Source organism: Lepus europaeus, chromosome 16 (assembly GCF_033115175.1).
Source record: "Lepus europaeus isolate LE1 chromosome 16, mLepTim1.pri, whole genome shotgun sequence".
In the NCBI taxonomy this organism is placed as follows: domain Eukaryota; kingdom Metazoa; phylum Chordata; class Mammalia; order Lagomorpha; family Leporidae; genus Lepus; species Lepus europaeus.
Genome location: NC_084842.1, coordinates 88,009,642 through 88,029,912, shown reverse-complemented (window position 1 = coordinate 88,029,912; position 20,271 = coordinate 88,009,642). Strand labels below are relative to the sequence as shown.

At 64.5% G+C, this 20,271-nt stretch overlaps 1 protein-coding gene across 1 annotated transcript in view; it reads left to right on the top strand.

Moving 5' to 3' along the window:
• PPP2R2C (protein phosphatase 2 regulatory subunit Bgamma) overlaps positions 1-20,271 on the top strand; it is an 81,185-nt gene that overhangs the window by 1,045 nt on the left and 59,869 nt on the right. The window lies entirely within an intron of this gene.

Here is a 20,271-nt window from a genome sequence, read left to right as displayed (position 1 = left end):
GAGTCACGCTCCTGCGGGGTGTGCGTGCAGGGGCGGCCCGGGCCGCGGGGCCCACGGAGCTCCAGCGGCCCCGTGTCGCGCGCCTCGGGGACAGTGAGCGCGGATGGGCGGGTGCCCCAGGGCCTGGCGCGCGCTGCGGTGTGCAGCGTGGCGGCTCCCAGCTCGCGGGGTCACGCGCCCGGGGAGTTGGGGGAGCCTCTGTTTTACCATCTCTACCTGGGGCCGCGGGGCCATCGCAAGGGGCTTTTCCAACGTTAGTGCCTGCTGCAGCCGCCCAGGGGCCCCAAGCGCAGGGTTCCCGGCCAAGCAGCGGTGGCTCCTCCCTCCTTCCCCGAGCGCCTTCTGCGGCCCCTGTGCAGCCTGCCTTGTGCACAGCGCCCTGTGACCTTGAGGGGAGCCTCTTCCCATCGGGCCTCAGTGTCCCCATCTGTGAAGTGGGAGCATGCTGCCTGGCCGGTGTCCGGGTTTGTGTGAGGAGCAGGCGAGGCGGCCGAGGTGGAGGCCGATCCTGGGGTGACAGCTCCTGTGTGGCTGGGGCCGAGGTGGAGGCGGTTCCTGGGGTGACAGCTCCTGTGTGGCCGAGGTGGAGGCCGATCCTGGGGTGACAGCTCCTGTGTGGCCGGGGCCGAGGTGGAGGCCGATCCTGGGGTGACAGCTCCTGTGTGGCCGGGGCCGAGGTGGAGGCCGATCCTGGGGTGACAGCTCCTGTGTGGCCAGGGCCGAGGTGGAGGCCGATCCTGGGGTGACAGCTCCTGTGTGGCCGGGGCCGAGGTGGAGGCCGATCCTGGGGTGACAGCTCCTGTGTGGCCGGGGCCGAGGTGGAGGCCGATCCTGGGGTGACAGCTCCTGTGTGGCCGAGGTGGAGGCCGTTCCTGGGGTGACAGCTCCTGTGTGGCCGAGGTGGAGGCCGATCCTGGGGTGACAGCTCCTGTGTGGCCGGGGCCGAGGTGGAGGCCGATCCTGGGGTGACAGCTCCTGTGTGGCCAGGGCTGAAGTGGAGGCCGATCCTGGGGTGACAGCTCCTGTGTGGCCGAGGTGGAGGCCGATCCTGGGGTGAGAGCTCCTGTGTGGCCGAGGTGGAGGCCGATCCTGGGGTGACAGCTCCTGTGTGGCCGGGGCCGAGGTGGAGGCGGTTCCTGGGGTGACAGCTCCTGTGTGGCCAGGGGCCGAGGTGGAGGCCGATCCTGGGGTGACAGCTCCTGTGTGGCCGGGGCCGAGGTGGAGGCCGATCCTGGGGTGACAGCTCCTGTGTGGCCGGGGCCGAGGTGGAGGCCGATCCTGGGGTGACAGCTCCTGTGTGGCCGGGGCCGAGGTGGAGGCCGATCCTGGGGTGACAGCTCCTGTGTGGCCGGGGCCGAGGTGGAGGCCGTTCCTGGGGTAACAGCTCCGGTGTGGCCGGGGGCGCACTCCAGAGCTCACAGCCTTCATACCCACTTTTCCGATGCAGGACGCTGGGGCAAATGAAGCCGCGGAGTGCGGGGTGCTGGGGCCGGAGCTGGCTGCCCCCAGGCGAGAACGCACCAGCTGGGACGGGTGGAGTCGGTGCAGGGCCTCCCTGGGCGTCCACCCGGCTGCATTGGCTCTTGTTTTGGGCTCTGAGCACAGGGGAGGGTGCGGCTTTGAGTGACAGGCTCCTCGCCGGCTGTGCAGCCTTGGGGCAGTTACTGAACCTTTCTGAGTCTGTTAAGAGACAGAAAAGTGACCGCTCCCAAGGCTGTTAGGGTGCCCAGCGGTTATGCCGTTATAGAAAGTGTTTAGCTCCTGGAGGCTTTTAGCAACAACACTGCTAGCATTTCAGCTTTCTTCCGGGAAGAGTTTGATGGGCGGGTAGTGGATGCCGGGACTCAGCTGGCAAAAGACTCAGGTGGACACCTGGTCCCTGGGTCCACCCTCGCCCGCTGCACTGCGCTACCCCCACCTGCTTCCTGTTCCTAAGCCCTGTCCTGCCTCAGGGCACTGGCACGGGCTGTTGCCAGCCTGGAAAACCTGCCTTCCGCCTCGCTCTGCCTTCCCACCCTTTGGGTTCCAAGCCCATGTCTGCTCGAATTCCTGGTGCTTTGTGAAATCCCCGGAACCTTGCGGCAGGTTCGGTTCTGTCAGTCATTCACACCTTGGTATGAATTAGAGCAGCGTCCCCTCGCGTGGGTATCTTGGCATCAGACCCGGGTGCAGCTCCCACGGGAGGGGCCATGCCTCAGCTTCTCTGTCCCTCACCCTCGTGTGTCCCGTGTCACAAGAGCCTGGACCATGCTGGAGAGGCCGCGGCTAGCAGGAGGCCTGGCACACAGTGAAATCTGCACGCTTGTGGCGGCCATGGTAGCCGGTCTCCACATCACCCGGCGTGCCTTCCTGGCCGGAGAGCTCCGGCCACGGCTGGGTTGGCTTGGCCCAAGGCTGAACCCATCCCCGTCGCAGTGACCGGTTCCACGATGGACTTGGCCGTCAGTTCTGGGAAGGAGAGAGAGCTGCAGGAAGTCGATCGCTTTCTTGGGGTGGAAACATGGAAGTCCTTGGGTTGCTGGCAGCCATGTTGGCACCATGAGGCGAGTAAGTCTTAAGCCAGGGCTGCTGATGCAGGGCAGGGGATGAGTCAGATCGAGGACCTCAGTGACATCCAGACGGGTCAGACCAGGTTCTCTGAGGTGGACTGCCGGCTTGGCTGCTGGGCAAAACGCCTGCTCCTGCACTTTCGGCCCAGTCGCTGTGGCTTGAAGCCCGGGGCACTCCCACCTGGCTGATGGCCAGGAGACCAGGCGGCTGACCCCTGCTGCCAACCCAGACTCCTCCGGGGTGGGAAAACCCAGGACTTCTGTTCCTTTCCTGTGTCAGGGGGTCCTCGTTGATGTCACTCATGTCAGGTTGGCTTCGGTGATTGGTGGACATGGTGAGAGCTGGGCACCCATTGGTCAGCTTTTCCCTGGTGGGTGGGGTTAGGGCATTCAGGGTCCCTGCTGTTTCCAATCCCTGCTGGGCCTGTGGGCTCCTCCCCCCTGCAGGGAGGGAGGGGGTGGGCAGGGTCCTGCGGAGTCTAGACCACCGGCTTGGCGGTGCACAGGGTGGGGAGCACCACCATCAAGCCATGGCTGATGCGTTTCCGTGGGGTTGGGAAGCAGGCGAGTGCTCCTGGGGCGAGGTCGGAGCGGCGTCCTCCAGCCCTCGTGGGCTTACAACGAGCGATGGGGCTTCCCAGCCCGCCCCGCCCGCCATCCCTGGGGAGACGGTCCCTAGAGGGAAGCCCACACGTGCGCTGCGTGTGGCAGTCCCCGGGGCTCCCGAGGTGCTTGGTGGCCTCTGCTTGCCCGCCCGCCGCTCCGCGTTCACTCCGCGAGTTTGTTTGATCTTTGCGTTTTAATCCAGGCCTGAGTCTGCCGGGCCGAGCCTCCTCCCTCTGTGTGGAGCGGAAGTTCGCTGCTCCCCTCGTGCCCGGGGGTGCTGGGTGCCCCGCTGGCGCCCGGCTCCTCGGGCTCTGCTTGGTGATGTGGACAGAGGTGGGCAGAGGTGGACAGAGGTGGGCAGAGGTGGACGGAGGTGGACAGAGGTGGACAGAGGTGGACGGAGGTGGGCGGAGGTGGACAGAGGTGGATGGAGGTGGGCAGAGGTGGGCGGAGGTGGACAGAGGTGGACGGAGGTGGGCGGAGGTGGACAGAGGTGGACGGAGGTGGGCAGAGGTGGACGGAGGTGGACAGAGGTGGGCGGAGGTGGACAGAGGTGGGCAGAGATGGACAGAGGTGGACGGAGGTGGGCAGAGGTGGACAGAGGTGGACAGAGGTGGACGGAGGTGGACGGAGGTGGACAGAGGTGGACAGAGGTGGGCGGAGGTGGACAGAGGTGGATGGAGGTGGACAGAGGTGGACGGAGGTGGGCGGAGGTGGGCAGAGGTGGATGGAGGTGGGCAGAGGTGGACGGAGGTGGGCGGAGGTGGACAGAGGTGGGCTCGTTGAACAACTTGGAAAGAAGCAGCAGGCAAGCTTGAGGAACGGGGCAGCTGGGGCCACGGGCTGGGGTGCTGGGGGTGCTGGGGCCGCGGGCTGGGGTGCTGGGGCTGCGGGCTGGGGGTGCTGGGGCCGCGGGCTGGGGGAGCTGGGACCGCGGGCTGGGGGTGCGGGCTGTGGGTGCTGGGGCCATGGGCTGGGGGTGCTGGGGCCATGGGCTGTGGGTGCTGGGGCCGCGGGCTGGGGGTGCGGGTGCTGGGGCCGCGGGCTGGGGGTGCTGGGGCCATGGGCTGGGGGTGCTGGGGCCATGGGCTGTGGGTGCTGGGGCCGCAGGCTGGGGGTGCGGGGCCGCAGGCTGGGGGTGCTGGGGCTGGGGGTGCTGGGGCCACGGGCTGGGGTGCCCTTGTAGTCGCAGCCCCTTCTGAGTTATGCTGGCTGCCGCCATTTGCTGTGAAGGAGCGACGGGCAGAACAGCCAGGGGCTGTCCACTGCAATCCGGACCACGAGCCAACAGTCATGCTTGGAACTGAGTATTTCCTCAGTTAGGGTGAGTTTTCTATGGCTCTTCCCAGGTGGGTAATTTGCATTTGTGGGCGGAGCTGGGGAATCTGTCTCCTTTATCTTAGTGGACGGCACCAAAAGTCCTGGGGTCACCCTCCTCACTGACCACTGGCGAGGTGTAGCTGGGGCCAGCAGGGCGGCGACATGTGGCCTGTTCAGTTCAGGTTCTGGTCTGGCTTGGGAGGGCCATTCAGTGCCATTGTGATGGTTGGCAGGAAAGACAGCCCCCACCCCCACGCAGGGCTACAGAGCAGTGTTGGGGTGTGCTCAGGGGTGGGTGCATCAGGGCGTGGCCTCCTGGTGGGTTCCATGCAGGAGGGACAGTGGCCAGCCCGCTCGCTCGGGAGACTGGGCACACCTGGGAGCCACTGTGCTGCCAGGCCAGGCCCTGCCTTCCTCGCACAGTGGGGGCCATTGTCCCCCAGAGCCGGGGGCTGAATGGCCCATTGAGGCAGGCAGAACAAAGGCTGCTCAGAGGGTCAGGGTCAGGAGTGTGGGCTGCCGCAGGCCGGGACGGGATCTTCAGCTGCAGAGCCCAGGGCCGCCTCTGGGTTGGCCGGGCCTGCAGGCCCCCTGCGGGAGCTGGGACCTGGGCCTGGGCTGCAGAAGCTGCAGCCCCTGAACCCCGAGAGCCTGTCTGCGGACCAGAGGGAGCCCCCTGCTGGCCGGGCTTTGCGCCAGGGCTAGATGAAATAGTGTAGACGCCGCACCTAAATCTAACTGAAAGCAAACTGCTTCTGTTAGCGTTATTACCTTTGGAATTCTTTTAATAATTCCAAATATTTTAATGAAAATGTTTGGCTGTATACGATTCCCCTGGGGGCCTGCCTTCGGGGAGGGCTGGGCAACCCGTGGGGTGCTGAGCAGAGGGCATTCTGGGGGGCCTACCTTGGGGAGGGGCTGGAACCACCTGTGTAGTTACGGGGCCTGGGTGTGACATACCAGGTGAGCGCTGAGCTCCTGCGGGTGCTCTGTCACCCTCAGGCCCCTCCCCCACAGGCCCTCCCCCACAGGCTCACTTCTACCTTCCTACCTGCCTCACCCAGCCCAGCAGCACCAGTGCTCATTTCCTGTTATTTGAATTCTAGTCCATGCGGTCAGTGTCCCCAGTTATCTCAAAAACCTTTACTTAAAAACATTTTTAAAATTTGAGAAGGAGGGAGAGAGGGAGAATGCGAATGAGATATCCTGCACCTGCTGGCTCACTCCTGCTATGCCCATGGCAGCTGAGACTGGGAAGAGACCAGCTCAGAGCTGGGATTCAGCCCGAGTCTCCTGTGTGGGTTGCTGGGACCCAGGTACGTCCCCTGCTGCCTCCCGTGGTGGCCTTGGCAGGAAGCTGAAGGTGGGCGTGGAGCCAGGACTTGAACCCAGACACCCCAGTACGGGACGTGGGCACCCCAGCTCGCGCCTTAACCTGTGCTACCTGCCCGCCTCCCTTTGGAAAACATTTTTTTTTTTTTCTTTTTAAATTTGAGAGGCAGCGAGAGAGACACAGAGACAGGCAGGGCTCCCACGTGCTCCTCAGGTGCCCACACAGCCAGGACCAGGTCAGGCTGAAGCTGGGAGCCCAGAACTCCCATCCAGGTCTCCGGCACACGTGACCCCCGCCTGCCGCCCCCCGGGGTGTGTGTTAACAGGACGGGGTGGCCGGGACTCTGATGGGTGCGGTGATCTCCACGGGGATCCCAACCTCTGGGGCGAATGCCTGCTCCTCAGAGCTGCCTTTCTGTGCTTGGATGGTTGGACTGGGGATGTGAGTCCTGCACCTGTGTGGGGGCTCTGGCCGACGGAGGCCGCAGTGCCCGTCCCTCACTCAGCGCAGACTTGGTGGGCACAAGCTCCCTCCTCCATGCGTGGATCCAGGTGCCTGGTGGTTCTGCAGGGCAGGCAGGTGGTTGACGGATCCAGGGACCGGATCCCAGGGCTGCCCCTCTGTCCTTTGGCAGCTCCGTCCACAGAGCGGTGCCCGTCCCAGATTTCCCACTCACCGGCCACGTGGTCTCGGGCAGGGCCTCAGCCAGACCACATCTGGCTGACCTTGTTGTTTTAATCTGAGACGCCAGGTGATGGGGAGAGGGAGATCGATCGGCCATCTGCTGGTTCATTCTCCGAATGGGCCACAGTAGTTCCAGGTTTGGAACCAAGAACCCCACCGGGGCTCCCATGTGGGTGGCCGGACCCAAGGACTTGGACATGTTGGCAGGGACCTGGACTGGAGGTGGAGCAGCCGGACTGGAGCTCGTGCTGACATGGTGATGGCATCGCAAGCGTCGGTCTTGCCCATGGCGTCAGCACGCTGGCCCTGTGGGAGACCACGCTTGAGCTGGGGCAAGGGCTGTGGCTGGGTTGAGTGAGATCCTGCAGTCTCTGGCCCTAGGCTCACCCTGGACTGGTCAGCGCGCACAGCAGGGCCAGGGCTCTGTGTGGGACAAGGGGTTCTTGGAGGTGGTTGGGGTGCTGGGACGGCTTGTTAACGCCAGGGGCAAGGAAACCCCACATTCCAGCGACGTCTCAGTGTGGCTGTTTATCCAGTGAGCGGGCACTGCCCGGAGGTCTCGTCCATAGTGATGAGGGTGTCCAACCCCTTCTCTCTTCCTCCCATTCTCTGGGGCAGGGTGTGGGGGAGGCACACTGGCTTCCAGTGACACAGGTCACTTCCCTCACATCCCATTGGCCAGAGCTGGTCAGATGACTCTGCCAGCAGCAAGGGCAGCTGGGAAATGTAGTCCTTGGCTGGACAGTATGGAAGCTGTGCGCCATCTTTGCGATGTGACTCCATGAAACAGACCGTCACGTTCTCCGTACAAAAAACCCTGGGCATCCTGCCCCGTCACTCAGCCCTTGCCTGCCCGCTGTGCCGGGACTGGGCGAGGGATGCAGAGTGGCGGGAGGGTCGCAGTCCGGCTGGCAGGTCAGAGAGCCTTCCTGGGGAGGGGCTGTCTGAGCAGAGCGATGGAGCCCTGGTCCATCTGGTGAGAGAGCTCCGGGCGCTGGCGGCGGCAGGGGCTCAGCCCTGGTGTGTTAAGTAGTCGGGGTTTTGTGGTTGCTATGATGAGACAGGCTTTGGAGGTCATGGAGCCTGGAGCCCGTGCGGGATCGCGTCACGTCAGGGCTGATGGCAGTAGCGGGACTGCACGGGGAGCAGGGGTCACACTGCCGGCTGGGGCCAGGCTCAGGCTTCGGTGATGACAAGGACTAAACCGGGGTCCCGTGAGAAACCCCTCGGTTCTTCTGAGCGCGAGCCCCCGGCTGCTCTATGACCTCCCTCTAGGCCCCACCCTTCTCAAAGTTTCCGTCAGCTGCCACGTCACCAGCCTGGGACCCACGCCCGGACACGGCTGGGAGACAAGCAGCAGCCAGCCCTGAGCAGCTGGCCGCCCGGAGAGGACCAGCGTGGTGGGGAGGGAGCTGTGCACCCCGAGGCGTGGGTGGCCGTGGTGGGGTCAGCACGCAGGGCGCTGTGGGAGCAGCAGCGTGTCGTGGGCGCTCTGGATGCCGTGGCGGAGTTTGGCTTTTATCCTTCGCCTTTGTGAAGCCACACAGAGGTGGGGCTTCTCAACCTCGCCCTTGTTTGAAAGTGTTTTGGTTTCTATCGTCTAATTGTCTTTTTTTTTTTTTTTTGACAGGCAGAGTTAGAGAGAGAGAGAGACAGAGAGAAAGGTCTTCCTTTTTCCGTTGATTCACCCCCCAGGTGGCCGCTACGGCTGGTGCGTTGCGGCCGGCGTGCTGCGCTGATTTGAAGCCAGGAGCCAGGTGCTTCCTCCTGGTCTCCCATGCGGGTACAGGGCCAGAGGACCTGGGCCATCTTCCACTGCACTCCTGGGTCATAGCAGAGAGCTGGCCTGGAAGAGGGGCAACTGGGACAGAATCCAGCGTCCTGACTGGGACTAGAACCTGGGGTGCTGGTGCCACAGGTGGAGGATTAGCCAAGTGAGCCTTGGCACCGGCCATCTAATTGTCTTATTACAAAAATATACACAGGTCGACACCGTGGCCCAGTTGGCTAAGCCTCTGCCTGCGGTGCCGGCATCCCATGAGGGCACTGGTTCAAGTCCCAGCTGTTCTTCTTCCAATCCAGCTCCCTGCTGATGGCCTGGGAAAGCAGTAGAAGATGGCCCAAGTCCCTGGGCCCCTGCACAGACATGAGGGACCCGGAAGAAGCTCCTGGCTCCTGGCTTCAGATCGGCGCAGCTCTGGCCATTGCAGCCATGTGGGGAGTGAACCAGCAGATGGAAGACCTTTCTGTCTCTCCCTCTCTCTGTCTGTAACTCTACCCCTCAAATAAATAAATAAAAATATTTAAAGAAAACAAAAATTTAGAAAAGGGGACCAGCACTGTGGCGTAGCCGGTAAAGCTGCCACCTGCGAAGCTGGCAACCCGTGTGGGCCCCACTTGCCACCCAGCTCTCTGCTGTGGCCTGGGAAAGCAGCAGAGGATGGCCCCAGTGCTTGGACCCCTGCACCCACCTGGGAGACCCGGAGGAGGCTCCTGGCTCCTGGCCCAGCGCTGGCCGTTGCGGCCATCTGGGGAGTGAACCAGTGGACAGACGCTTCGAGTGCAGGTGCAGTGAGAGAGAAGTGTGGAAGCTGCGCTGTCCAGGAGATGGTGGGTGGAGTGGACCCAGCGACATAACCCGTGTGGTGGGAGGCAGAGGTCCCGGGCAGAGGGACGCTGGAGATGCCCCACGTCAGAGGAGCCCTTACGGACGCTGCACGATGCTCCAGGCAGAGGCCGAGATGGTGGAGGCTGATCTGGGCTGAGGTCCTGCTCCAGGCCACCAGAGACGCCCTCGGTGCGGCAGGCTGAAGCCAGGCTGTGCAAACTGCTCTCCACGCACCTCTCACAAGCACGCGGGACTCCGGGCTTTTCCCTGCTCCTGTTGCTTTATTGTGTATATAAATATTGTAGGATTTTATTTATTTGACGGGCAGAGTTACAGAGAGGCGGGGGGGGGGGGTTGGTCTTCCATCCGCTGGTTCACTCCCCAAATGACTGCAACGGCCAGAGCTGCGCCGATCCGAAGCCAGGAGCCTGGAGCTTCTTCCAGGTCTCCTATGTGGTGCAGGGACCCAAGGACTTGGGCCATCCTCCACTGCTTTCCCAGGCAAAGAGCTGGATCGGAAGAGGAGCAGCCGGGACTCGAACCGGCGCCCACATGGGATGCCAGCACTTCAGGCAGTGGCTTTCCCTGCTCACCCCGCCGCAGCGCCGGGCTTGCTCCTGGGCCTGCAGTGCGGCTGTGGGTCTTGTTAATTGTTGTTATTTCCCGGTCTGTGTATGGCTGTCAGGAGAGCCTGCAGTGTCTGCGCACAAACTCTGGAAGGTCTCCAGCCTCGCTGGTGACGAGGGGGCCCTGAGCGGTGCTGCCGGCCCTCCCGCGGTCCCACACGACTGCGTGGTGCAGGCCTGCCTGCCTCGTCCGAGCAGGTGGCGTGGTCTGTGCAGGGCACATCCTCATGACCAGGCCACAGGGACGTGTGGGGTCCTGGCGGGGGCCGGGGATGCTACGGTCACACAGTGTCCTGCCACTGGCAGCAGCGGCTGTGGACGCCGGAACAGCTCGGCTTCCTCCCTGCGGCAGTGGCCGAGAAGGTGGCGGTGGCTCACAGGAGGGTCTCGGGCCTCCCTCTGCTGTGGTCCCGGTGCTGGGCTGCGGCCTGCCCGTCCGCTCCCAGAACAGTCGGTCACAGAGGGGACTGGCGGGAGGAACCAGGGCTGAGCGACAGTGTGAGAGGCGCTGACCCCCCCCCCCCCCCCGACTATTTCGTAGCCCGAGGCTTCGGGAAGCAGGTGCAGCCTTCTAGCATGGCCAGCCGGTGGGGCCTGGGTGTGGCACTGCTTGTCAGGGGGTGGGAATTTCATTTCTCTACCTATTTTTTAAAAGATTTATTTTATTTATTTGAAAGGCAGAGTTAGAGAGAGAGAGAGAGATCTTCCATCCCTGGCTCATTCCCCAAATGGCCATATGGCTGGAGCTGGGCCAGGCTGAAGCCAGGAGCCAGGAGCTTCTTCCAGGTCTCCCACGTGGGTGCAGGGACCCAAGCACTCAGCCATCCTCCGCTGCTTTCCCAGGTGCATTAGCAGGGAGCTGGATCGGGAGTGGAGCAGCCGGGACTTGAACTGGTGCCCACGTGGGATGCCGGCACTGCAGGCGGCGGCTCCACCCGCTACGCCACAGTGCTGGCCCCTTGGCTGGTTTCTTGACGGCTGCTGTGGAGTTAGCACTGGGTGCCCTGCGGGAGGCGGGGTGGGGGCCACCCCCAGTATGCACTAAGTAAGAAGCTAGGAGAGCACCGTCCACTTCCTGTCATCAGAGCAAGCGACTCTGGATCCCAGGGCCTTTGTTCTGTGTCCAGGTTCTGTGGCTCAGGAGTTCAGGGGGGGCTGGGCTTCTGTTCTGAGTGACAGCTAAGCCGGGGTGGGCTGGCCGCAGGGCCGGGTCCCTCTTCAGTGTGGGGACCTCCTCGGGCAGCAGATGAAGCATCCAGCGTGGTCAGGCTCGGGGCGAGGCCGGCCGGGGTCCAGCGGGAGTTGGATTCTACCTTTGGTGGTGGGAAGAGCCAGGTCACAGTGTGGGTGAGCAGATGGGACAGGAGATGGAGCCGGGGCCTCCCTGGGAAATGCCGTCAGCCGCAGATGGCCCGGGCTGGGCCAAGGTGAGCAGCCAGGATCCACGCGGCTCCGGCCCCGTCTGACCTTGGGCCGCTGCCCCTGCGGGCTGCACTGTCCTGGCCATCCTGGACGGTTGCGGGGTGCGCGGGGCTCTCCCTGCAGCCCAGCCTGTTCCAGTGGCACGAGCAGCCCTCACCTCTGCTCCTTGCAACACAGGAAGAGGAGGTGGGTGAAAGCTTTCATTAGTGGGTCGGCTCGCGGCCTCCCTGCAGGTGCGCCAGGTGGGGAGGGGGCCGGGTGCAGCTTGTCCTTGCCCCCTCGACAGCTGGGTTTTGCGGGGTGCCCGTGGGGGAAGGGTGGCCGGGGGTGGAGCCGTGTGGCACAGGAGCAGGTGAGCCGGGCGGGCGTTTCTGCTCGCTTGCGTGGCGCTGCCAGCTCCGAGGACACGCTGCCCTCCCGCCCCTCCTTAGCTCAGCACCACGGGAGCGGTTTCTCAGCAGCCGGACACCGCGCTCTGGGCCCACACAGGTGCCCGTGGGTGCTGGGGCCGCTCTGTGTGCGTGCGTCTCACTGGAGGTGTTCCCTGAGGGCCCAGGAAGATGCGCGGCAGGCATGGGCTGGGGTGGGCCCCTGCTGCCGTGGGCGCTGCCTGTGACTCCCAGTGGCCCCTTCCTCTTGGGGCCCCTCCCCCTGCTTCTGGACCCGTGAAGGGGCTCGGGGTGCCCCGGTCTGCAGTCGCTCTGGGCAGCTCCGCGTCTTCAGCTCTGGTTCAGGGACAGGATGCGCTCTGGGGTCCCCTCAGGGATGGACAGGGACAGGAGGGCCGCGTGGACCCACCTTAGGGGCCTGGGGCAGGGGGAGCCCCGCGCATCTGTCCTGCGCCTCCACCTCCACCTCCCAGGGGACGGGTGAAGGCTCTGACCCATGCCCATCCCCGCTTGGCCCTTCAGCCAAACGTGGGAGCACCCTGCCGTGCAGCCACGAGGCGCTGGGGCCAGGGCAGGGGGCAGTCCACGCCGAAGTGGACAGAAGTTCCTGCAGGACGGGCAGAGCCTGCCCAGCCCTGCCTCTCCTGTGGTGTCCTGGAGTTCCCAGGCCAGGACATGAGTGTGTCCCGGGGAGCACCCTGGGCCAGGAGATCCCAGGGGTACTCTGGCTTTGTGCCAAGGACTCCCAGCCGCTTCCAGGCCAGAGCAGGGCATTCCCAGCATGCTTTGCTGTTCACACCTTCCCAGTAGGTGACCCCTTCCCTTCCCCTCCTCTCCCCTCCCCTCCCCTCCTCTCCCCTTCTTTTTAAAGATTTATTTATTTGTTTGAAAGGCAGAGTTATGGAGAGACAGGGACACACACACACACACACACCACACACACACAGATCGATCTTCCATCCTCTGGTTCATTCCTCCATAGCTGGGCCAGGCTGAAGCCAGGAGCTCCGTCCAGGTCTCCCATGTGGGTGCAGAGGGTCAAGCACTTGGGCTGTCTTCCCTTGCTTTCCCAGGCACATTAGCAGGGATCTGGGTCGGAAGTGGAGCAGCCGGGACTTGAACCCGTGCTTACATGGGATGCTGGTGTCCCAGGTGGTGCCTAACCTGCTGAGCCACAGTGCTGGCCCCTGGGGACCCCATTCTCAAAACCCCAGACGGGGACCACTGTCTAGGCATCCTGTCCGTACGAGGCCAGAGGCGACTGCGCGGTGGTCAGTTGGGGCAGTGGCTGCAGACCTAGTCTTTGGGGTTTCTGTGTCTGTCCCTTCTAAGGGGGTGCACAGCATGGGCCTCCCTGGGGCCCCCACCTCAGGGGCCACAAGTGCCAGTGTGTGGCGGGGAGGAAAGGGCGCCTGCTCTCCTTCTGCCCCGGAAGGGCTTCAGACTGGCACAGGACCTGGGGGTCAGACGGCGGAGGCTGGGAGGGGCGGGGTCCTGACCGCAGTGGGGGCAGCATTTCCTCGGCCCAGGCTGTGTAAAGCATTGATTTCGCTTTGTAAGCAGGCAGCCGGACAGCACCTTCCTCATACAGCAGGCTCTGCTGGGTTTACTGCCCCGCCCCTCCCCAGGTGCAGCCTCTGCCCTCCCAGCCCCGCCCCTGCCCTCCCAGCCCCACCCCTGCCAGTTAGGCACAAAGTGAGGCACAGGAGAGGAACCCCCCCGGGGTGTGATGTTTTCCATGGGGTTTGCCCCATCAGATGGTGGATTGAGCCGGGGTCGTGCAGCTCACGGAGGTGTTGTGAGGGACCGTGCATGTGGCCTGCCTTGTGTTAGACGCTTTGCTGGGAGGGGGCGTGGCTGTGGATGGGATGGGTGAGGTCCTGAGGGGTCCCCACAGCAGGCCAGGTGGAGCAGTGGTCACTGCCGAGGGGGAGGAGCCTAGGACTGAGCTGTGCCGAGGAGGCACCTGACCAGCTGGGGCAGCAGGTCAGGGAGGGCTTCCTGGAAGAAGTGGGTTCACTCAGCCTTTGTTGAGCATAGGAGAGGACAGGAGGCAGACCCTGAGTGGGTTCTGGGGTTGCAGGGCCCCGGAAGGGGGTGCAGGGAGCCGTACCGCTGTGTGGGGGGTGCTGGCAGGGGCTAGTCCCCCGCCCAGGTGCGGGACTCTTGCCTCCAGTTGGGCGCAGAGACCGAAGCTGCGTTTCTCAGCTCGGAGTCCCAGGGGCCAGGTTCTGAACTCAGTGCTGCAGGTGCCGGGTGCCGCCTGGCTCAGGGCTGGGCTCCGGGTGCCGCGTCTGAGGGCTGTTCCCCGCTGCCTACCTTCGTTATGGCTTGGATGCCTGGGGGCCGGTGAGCCCCGGAGGCTGGAGCTCCCAGGCGGACCTGCGTGGTCATCTGTCATTCTGCCAGCTTGGGGGGCTTCGAGAGGGAGGCTGAGTGCTTGCTTGGTTTTCCTCGGACCCTACATGGCGGGACACCCCGTGTTCAGGAGCAGCTGGGGCTGTTGGGGGAGGGGAGGGCAAGCCGGGGTGGCTGCTTGCCGACATGGCCTAGATGCCGGGGGCTGCTCCCCATAGCCGTCTGCACTTGTTCCTGGCACCCCCGCCCCTCCCTGCAGCTTGGGGCTGAGAGGGACCAGCCTCTTGCCCAGGGCAGCATGGGTGGTGACATCCGACTGGACCCCCGCCTGGCCCGCGTCCCGAGAGCCGGGGTGACTCCCACCACACCACCCCGCATCTCCGGGGCTGACCCGGCTGCTGCAGGAGTCGCTCTCCGCACAGCTGGGCAGGCTGGCGAGGGGCTGGGAGAGCGGCAGGGGCTCCTGGGGGTCGGGGCCCTGGGGACCCCGAGGGAGGTGGGCGCAAGGTTCTGCTGCAGGTGGGGTCCGGCAGGCGTCCCCCCTGGCCAGAGTGGATCCCCCTCTTCCCTGGGAGCCCCATCCCTGTCTCTGGACACCAAGTCCTCTCAGATCTGAGTTGTCCAGAACTCCTGGGGAGGGCCGTGGTGGTTGGTTCCCCTGCTGTGGGGGGGGGCGAGGCTGTCCACGCTCCGCAGGGCCCCTCCCCAGGGCCAGGGTCATCAGGGCTGGGCTCAGCACAACTCTGGGTTATTCCTGTCAAGTATACCTGGTGGAAAGGGCCAATTTACCTGTTAAAACCTAAGGTTTTCACTAACCATGAAAATTACTCACATCTGGGTTACACACACACACACACACACAGATCTTCCATCAGCTGGTTCACTCCCCAGATGCTTGCAACAGCTAGGGCTGGGCCAGGCCAAAACCAGGAGCCAGGAGCTTCCTCAGGGTCTCCCACACGGGTGCAGGGGCCCAAGCACCTGGGCCATCCTCCACTTCCTCCCCAGCTGCATTAGCAGGGAGCTGGACTGGAAGTGGAGCCCGGGACTCAGTCTGGCACCAGTATGGGATGCCGGTGCTGCAGAGACAGCTTAACCTGCTGTGCCACAGCACCGGCCCCGCGTCCACGTGTCACGAGGGTACAGGTGGACAGCACCTGGTGGGCCAGCCCCGCGTCCATGTGTCCCGAGTGTATAGGTGGACAGCCCCTGGTGGGCCGGCCCCGCGTCCATGTGTCCCGAGGGTATAGGTGGACAGCCCCTGGTGGGCCGGCCCCGCGTCCATGTGTCCCGAGGGTACAGGTGGACAGCCCCTGGTGGGCCGGCCCTGCGTCCATGTGTCCCGAGGGTACAGGTGGACAGCCCCTGGTGGACCGGCCCCGCGTCCATGTGTTCTGAGGGTACAGGTGGACAGCACCTGGTGGACCGGCCCCGCGTCCATGTGTTCTGAGGGCAGCCCCTGGTGTGCCGGCCTCGTGTCCATGTGTCCCGAGGGTACAGGTGGGCAGCCCCTGGTGGACCGGCCCCGCGTCCATGTGTCCTGAGGGTACAGGTGGACAGCACCTGGTGGGCCGGTCCCATGTCCATGTGTCCTGAGGGTAGCAGGTGGACAGCAGCTGGTGGGCCGGCCCCGCGTCCGTGTGTCCTGAGGGCAGCAGGTGGGCAGCCCCTGGCGGAGCTCAGCAGGGAAGCTCAGGTCCCTGACCGGCAGGTGCACGCGTGCCTCCTTCTCTGCCGGCCCGGGGGCTTCCCCACGGGGTCGCCATTGACGGCCCCGGCTGTGTCTGGTCGTGGTTTCCCTGGTTTCCCATGATGTAGCGGAGACGCCCGTGCCGGCATCTCCCAGGCGGAGGGTGCGCTGCTCCGCTTCCGTTCCTGTGCTGGTTTCGTGCTCTCGGCCCGCAGCACCTGGCTTCTGAAGCCTTCCTGGGAGCCCCCGTGCCTGCCGGTGCCGCCGCTGAGCAGAGAGCGAGCAGGCCCTCCGCTTGGCTGTGCTGCGCCGGAGACCTGCCGGTTCCCCTGGAGAACCGCTCCGGGGCGCTGGGTGGTGACAGGCTGGGAGTGCTGTCAGGGGGGGTCACCTCTGGACCCCTGCTTCGTGCAGGTGGCTTGATGCAGTGTCCCCCTTTGGGGTGATGGCCGTTGGCTTGGGGTTCTCTTGGTTGTCAGGATAGAGGGAGCAACCACAGGGGAAGGGGGCTTGGAGGTCGCAGCTCTCGTCCCCACCCAGGACCTGTGGGATGCCACTTGAAGCTGTGCACGCTGGCTCGGAGCTGCTGGTGCTGGTGTTGGGAGAGAGGGGTGGGCTGGGCCACGTGGTGCGATGAGCATGTCAGCCTCTTGGGTGTGGAGCCTGGGTCTGTGCTTGTCACTCGTGGTGGGGGAGGGGAGGCTGGCCCAGGCCAGGGAGCCCCCAAGCAGCCTGAGAAGTGGGTGTCGGGCACGTTTCCGGGGCCCCGGGCGCAGGTGCTGTCCCTGCAGCCCCTCGGAGCCTGAGTGTCCCCCTCCGTGAAGGAACGACAGCAGTTCTCAGGCCCGGGGTGGCCATGGGAGCGGCGGGTGTGTGCCCTGTGGCTCACCAGCCCGTCTGCCTCTGAGCTGCGGGCTTCTCACTCGTCAGCGGCGTGGTGACCCCACATGTCGCAGGGTTGTGTGTCCTGGGCTCCCCACGAATGCCCCTTGAGGAGGGGCTAAGAAAACACCGGCTGCACGGACAGCTGAGCGGACAGAGCTTTCCCCATACCGTGAGGGTGAAGGGCAGTGTCGTCCTCTGGGTGGGGGTGGGGCTGCAGGGTGTGCCGGCACCTCCGTGCACCTGGGCCAAGGCCGGGTGAAGCACACGAGAAAGTGGGGGCTCCGGGAAGTGCAGTGGCTGGTCAGGGTCATGCTGCCCCTGTGAGATGGACCCTGGACTTGACCCTTGCTGTCTTGCTGTCTCCTGCAAACCTGGGCCTCCCTGGGTCCCTGTGGAGCCTTGTCAAAGGGAGCTGAGCGGACTGCCCGCTTCCTCCTTCCATTGCCTTGCAGGGGCAGGGGAAGATCTGGGGGTGCCCCCCCGGTAGGGCAGGGGTGCGGGAGGGCCCTGAGGCCCCCATCCCCTCTCTGCCGGTGCGTGTGAGTTGGGCAGGCTCCCTGGGGCTGGGCCTCAGCGTTGCCACGGCGTCCTGGGTGCGGGGGGTGGCCGCCTCCCTCCTCCTCCTCCGCGGGGAGGAGCCGCCGCCAGCTCTGGGGTTACTTCAAGGGGATTCCCATGGAAACCGGAGCGTGGGAGGCTCTGCTCTGCCGGCACAATGGGAGCTGGGTGCTGGCCTCCGTGGCAGCGTGTCCCCACGAAGCGTGCCAGGGCCCTCTGCACTTGCGGGCCTCTGAGGCTGGCGCTCTCTCACGTGCCTGCTGCCACTGCCCAGCTCCCGGCCCCGAGGCGCCTGGCTGTGGGATCCAGGCCAGCTCCCCGGGGATCCCCGGGCTGGCCCTCGCCTGCTGTCTCTCCCCCACCCCCCACCCTGCAGGTCTTGGGCTCCCGCCAGCCTTGGCTTCCAGAGCTCCCCTGGCACCACCCCTGTGCCTCAAGCCCTCGTTCTCGGCCAAGACCTCTCCCCGGCCGCTGCCCGAGCCGGAGCCCCCTCGGCTCCCTGCTGGGACGCTCGCTGGTCCGCCCACTGACTCGCTCTCAGCAGACTGGCTTCCAACAGGCAGTGCTCTGCTCTGTGGAAGGGTGTGGGAGCCTCGCCTTTCTCCTCTGATCAATGGGAAAGGCGGTGCCTGTCCTGGCTGCTGACGGTCTGTCCAGGCGGCGAGGAGGCGGGCTGGTCGGCCGGGGTGCTGAGCTGGTCTTGGCATTTCCACGGCCCCTGGGCCACTGGCTGGTGGACAGATTCAGGGTGGCCTGGCGGCCTCACCCGGGTCCTAGGACGAGAGTCCCATCCTGAGCACGGCGCTTGGTGTGCAGTGTGCAGCTTTGCTTGGTCCTAGTGTGGGTCCCGTGAGTGGGCGGTGCCAGTCTGAGTTCCAGGATGAACAGAGGGCCCGGAGTTGCTCCTAAGGGAGTGGCAGAGTCCAGCTTTGAGCCTCAGGCCCTCTCCCTCACCGAGAGCATCAGGAAAATGCTGGTTCCCAGAGTCCTTTGCTCCCGGTGCAGCCACGTGAGTGGGGAGACCTTGGGGAGGCTCAAAGCCACTCTGCCAGGAGGCCCCCTGCTCTGGTTCTGTGAGACGTGGGGGCCGAGGGTGGGGGCCATCTTGGTGGGGGACCTGCAGAGGAGGGTGTCACTTGCATTAGTGAGGGTCATGCATTTAATTTAATTTAAATTTTTTTTTGACAGGCAGAGTGGACAGTGAGAGAGAGAGACAGAGAGAAAGGTCTTCCTTTTGCCGTTGGTTCACCCTCCAATGGCCGCCGCGGCCGGCGCTCTGCGGCCGACGCACCGCGCTGATCCGAAGCCAGGAGCCAGGTGCTTCTCCTGGTCTCCCGTGGGGTGCAGGGCCCAAGCACTTGGGCCATCCTCCACTGCCCTCCCTGGCCACAGCAGAGAGCTAGCCTGGAAGAGGGGCAACCGGGACAGAATCCGGCGCCCCGACCGGGACTAGAACCCGGTGTGCCGGCACCGCAAGGTGGAGGATTAGCCTGGTGAGCCGCGGTGCTGGCGGAGGGTCATGCATTTAAAGCCCCCTGTTTTAGGGCTGGCGTTGTGGCAGAGCTGGTTAAGCCTTTGTCTGTGGATGCTGCATAAGAGCTCTGGTTCGAGTCCTGGCTGCTCTGCTTGTTCTTTTTTTTTTTAATTTATTTGAAAGAGTCACACAGAGAGAGGAGAGGCGGAGAGAGAGAGGTCTTCCATCTGCTGGTTCACTCCCCAGATGGCCGCAATGGCCGGAGCTGCACTGATCCAAAGCCAGGAGCCGGGAGCTTCTTCCGGGTCTTGCACACTTTCCCAGCCACAGCAGAGAGCTGGATTGGAAGTGAGCAGCCGGCTCTTGAACCGGTGCCCACATGGGATGCCGGCGCTTCAGGCCAGGTTAACCCGCTGCAGCACAGCGCCGGCCCCTGCTCTGCTTCCCCTCCAGCTCCCTGCTAATGCTCCTGGGAAAGCACCGGAAGACGGCCCAAGTGCTTGGGCCCCTGCATCCACGCGGGAGACCCGGATGGAGTTCAGGCTCCTGCCATTGCGTTTATTCCATTTGGGGAGTGAACCAGCGAATGGAAGATCTCTCTCTCTCTGTCTTCCTCTCTCTGGTGTGGGCTGGGTGCAGCTGGTGCCCTGGAGCCAGGCAGGATCACGCGCCGTGTGCGCGCCGTCGAATCCCCTGCCCGGAAGACCTCTACTACACGCAGTGGGAAGCAGAGAAGCCAGACGCAGGTTTCCGAGATCGTTGGGATGGTGGGGCCCTGAGTGTGTGTGGAATCGGTGCAGCCATGTGGCTGCTGGGCAGCTGGTGGGATCCTGGAGAGAGGGAGGAGCCTCCTCTTTCCTGGAAGCTTACAAAGTGTGGGCCCTGCAGGGCTTTGTTCTCCAGGGCGTGTGTGACACCTGCAGGGTGCTCGCCAGGCAGGGCCACCCGGAGGCTCAGCGATTTAGGTCATGGGTCCTGGGGGCCTGGCAGGCTCTAGTTAAGTCCCCTGTGTGGCACCAGGCAAGCCCACAAGTCCTTGGGGCCCCGGTCCCCTGGGCTGTGATGGGGATGGCAGGTGTGCCTCCCTTGGGAGGCTTGGGACCTGGCTGTCGCTGTGCCATCTGGGCAGTGGTGGGGAGCGCGGGCCCAGAGCCCCACCGCTCCCCTTCCTGGCTTTGTGGCCTATGCTGGTTGCTTACCCGGTCTGTGCCTCAGTGTCTTCTGCTAATGGGGTAGTAAGCTGTACCCGTATCCTGGGATTGTCGGGCGTGTGAGTGAGTTCATTCGGTGAATGCCAGGTACACGGCAAGTGTACAGTCTACCTAGGCACCTGCTGTGAGCGCCATCTTCAGCATCTTCATCCCCATCGTGTGTCCCTGTGCCCCTGTCCCCCAGCCCACCGGCCACGCTGCCTGGACTGGGCTGAATGGTCCCGGGTTGGCAGCTCCAGGGGCTGAAGCAGATGGCCGAGGGCAGTTTCCCTTTGCTGTGTGGGGTCGGTTGCATCCCAGGGCGGTTGGACCTGAGCCTGGGCCTTCCTGCCGAGAGAGGACGGGGCGGGTGCTCCCCCGGGCAGGAGACTCATCCTTAGCCCGCGGCTCGGAGTGGGGCACACACCTTCTGCTGGGGGCAGATGGCGCAGCGGCAGGCCTGAGCCACACGTTAGACACAGTCTGGTGGTCTCGCAGCTCAAGCCACAGAGTCCTCGCCCTGGGTCTCCCAAGCCGCTGGCCGTGTCTAAGTCTCGTCACAACGTGATGGCCTGAGCT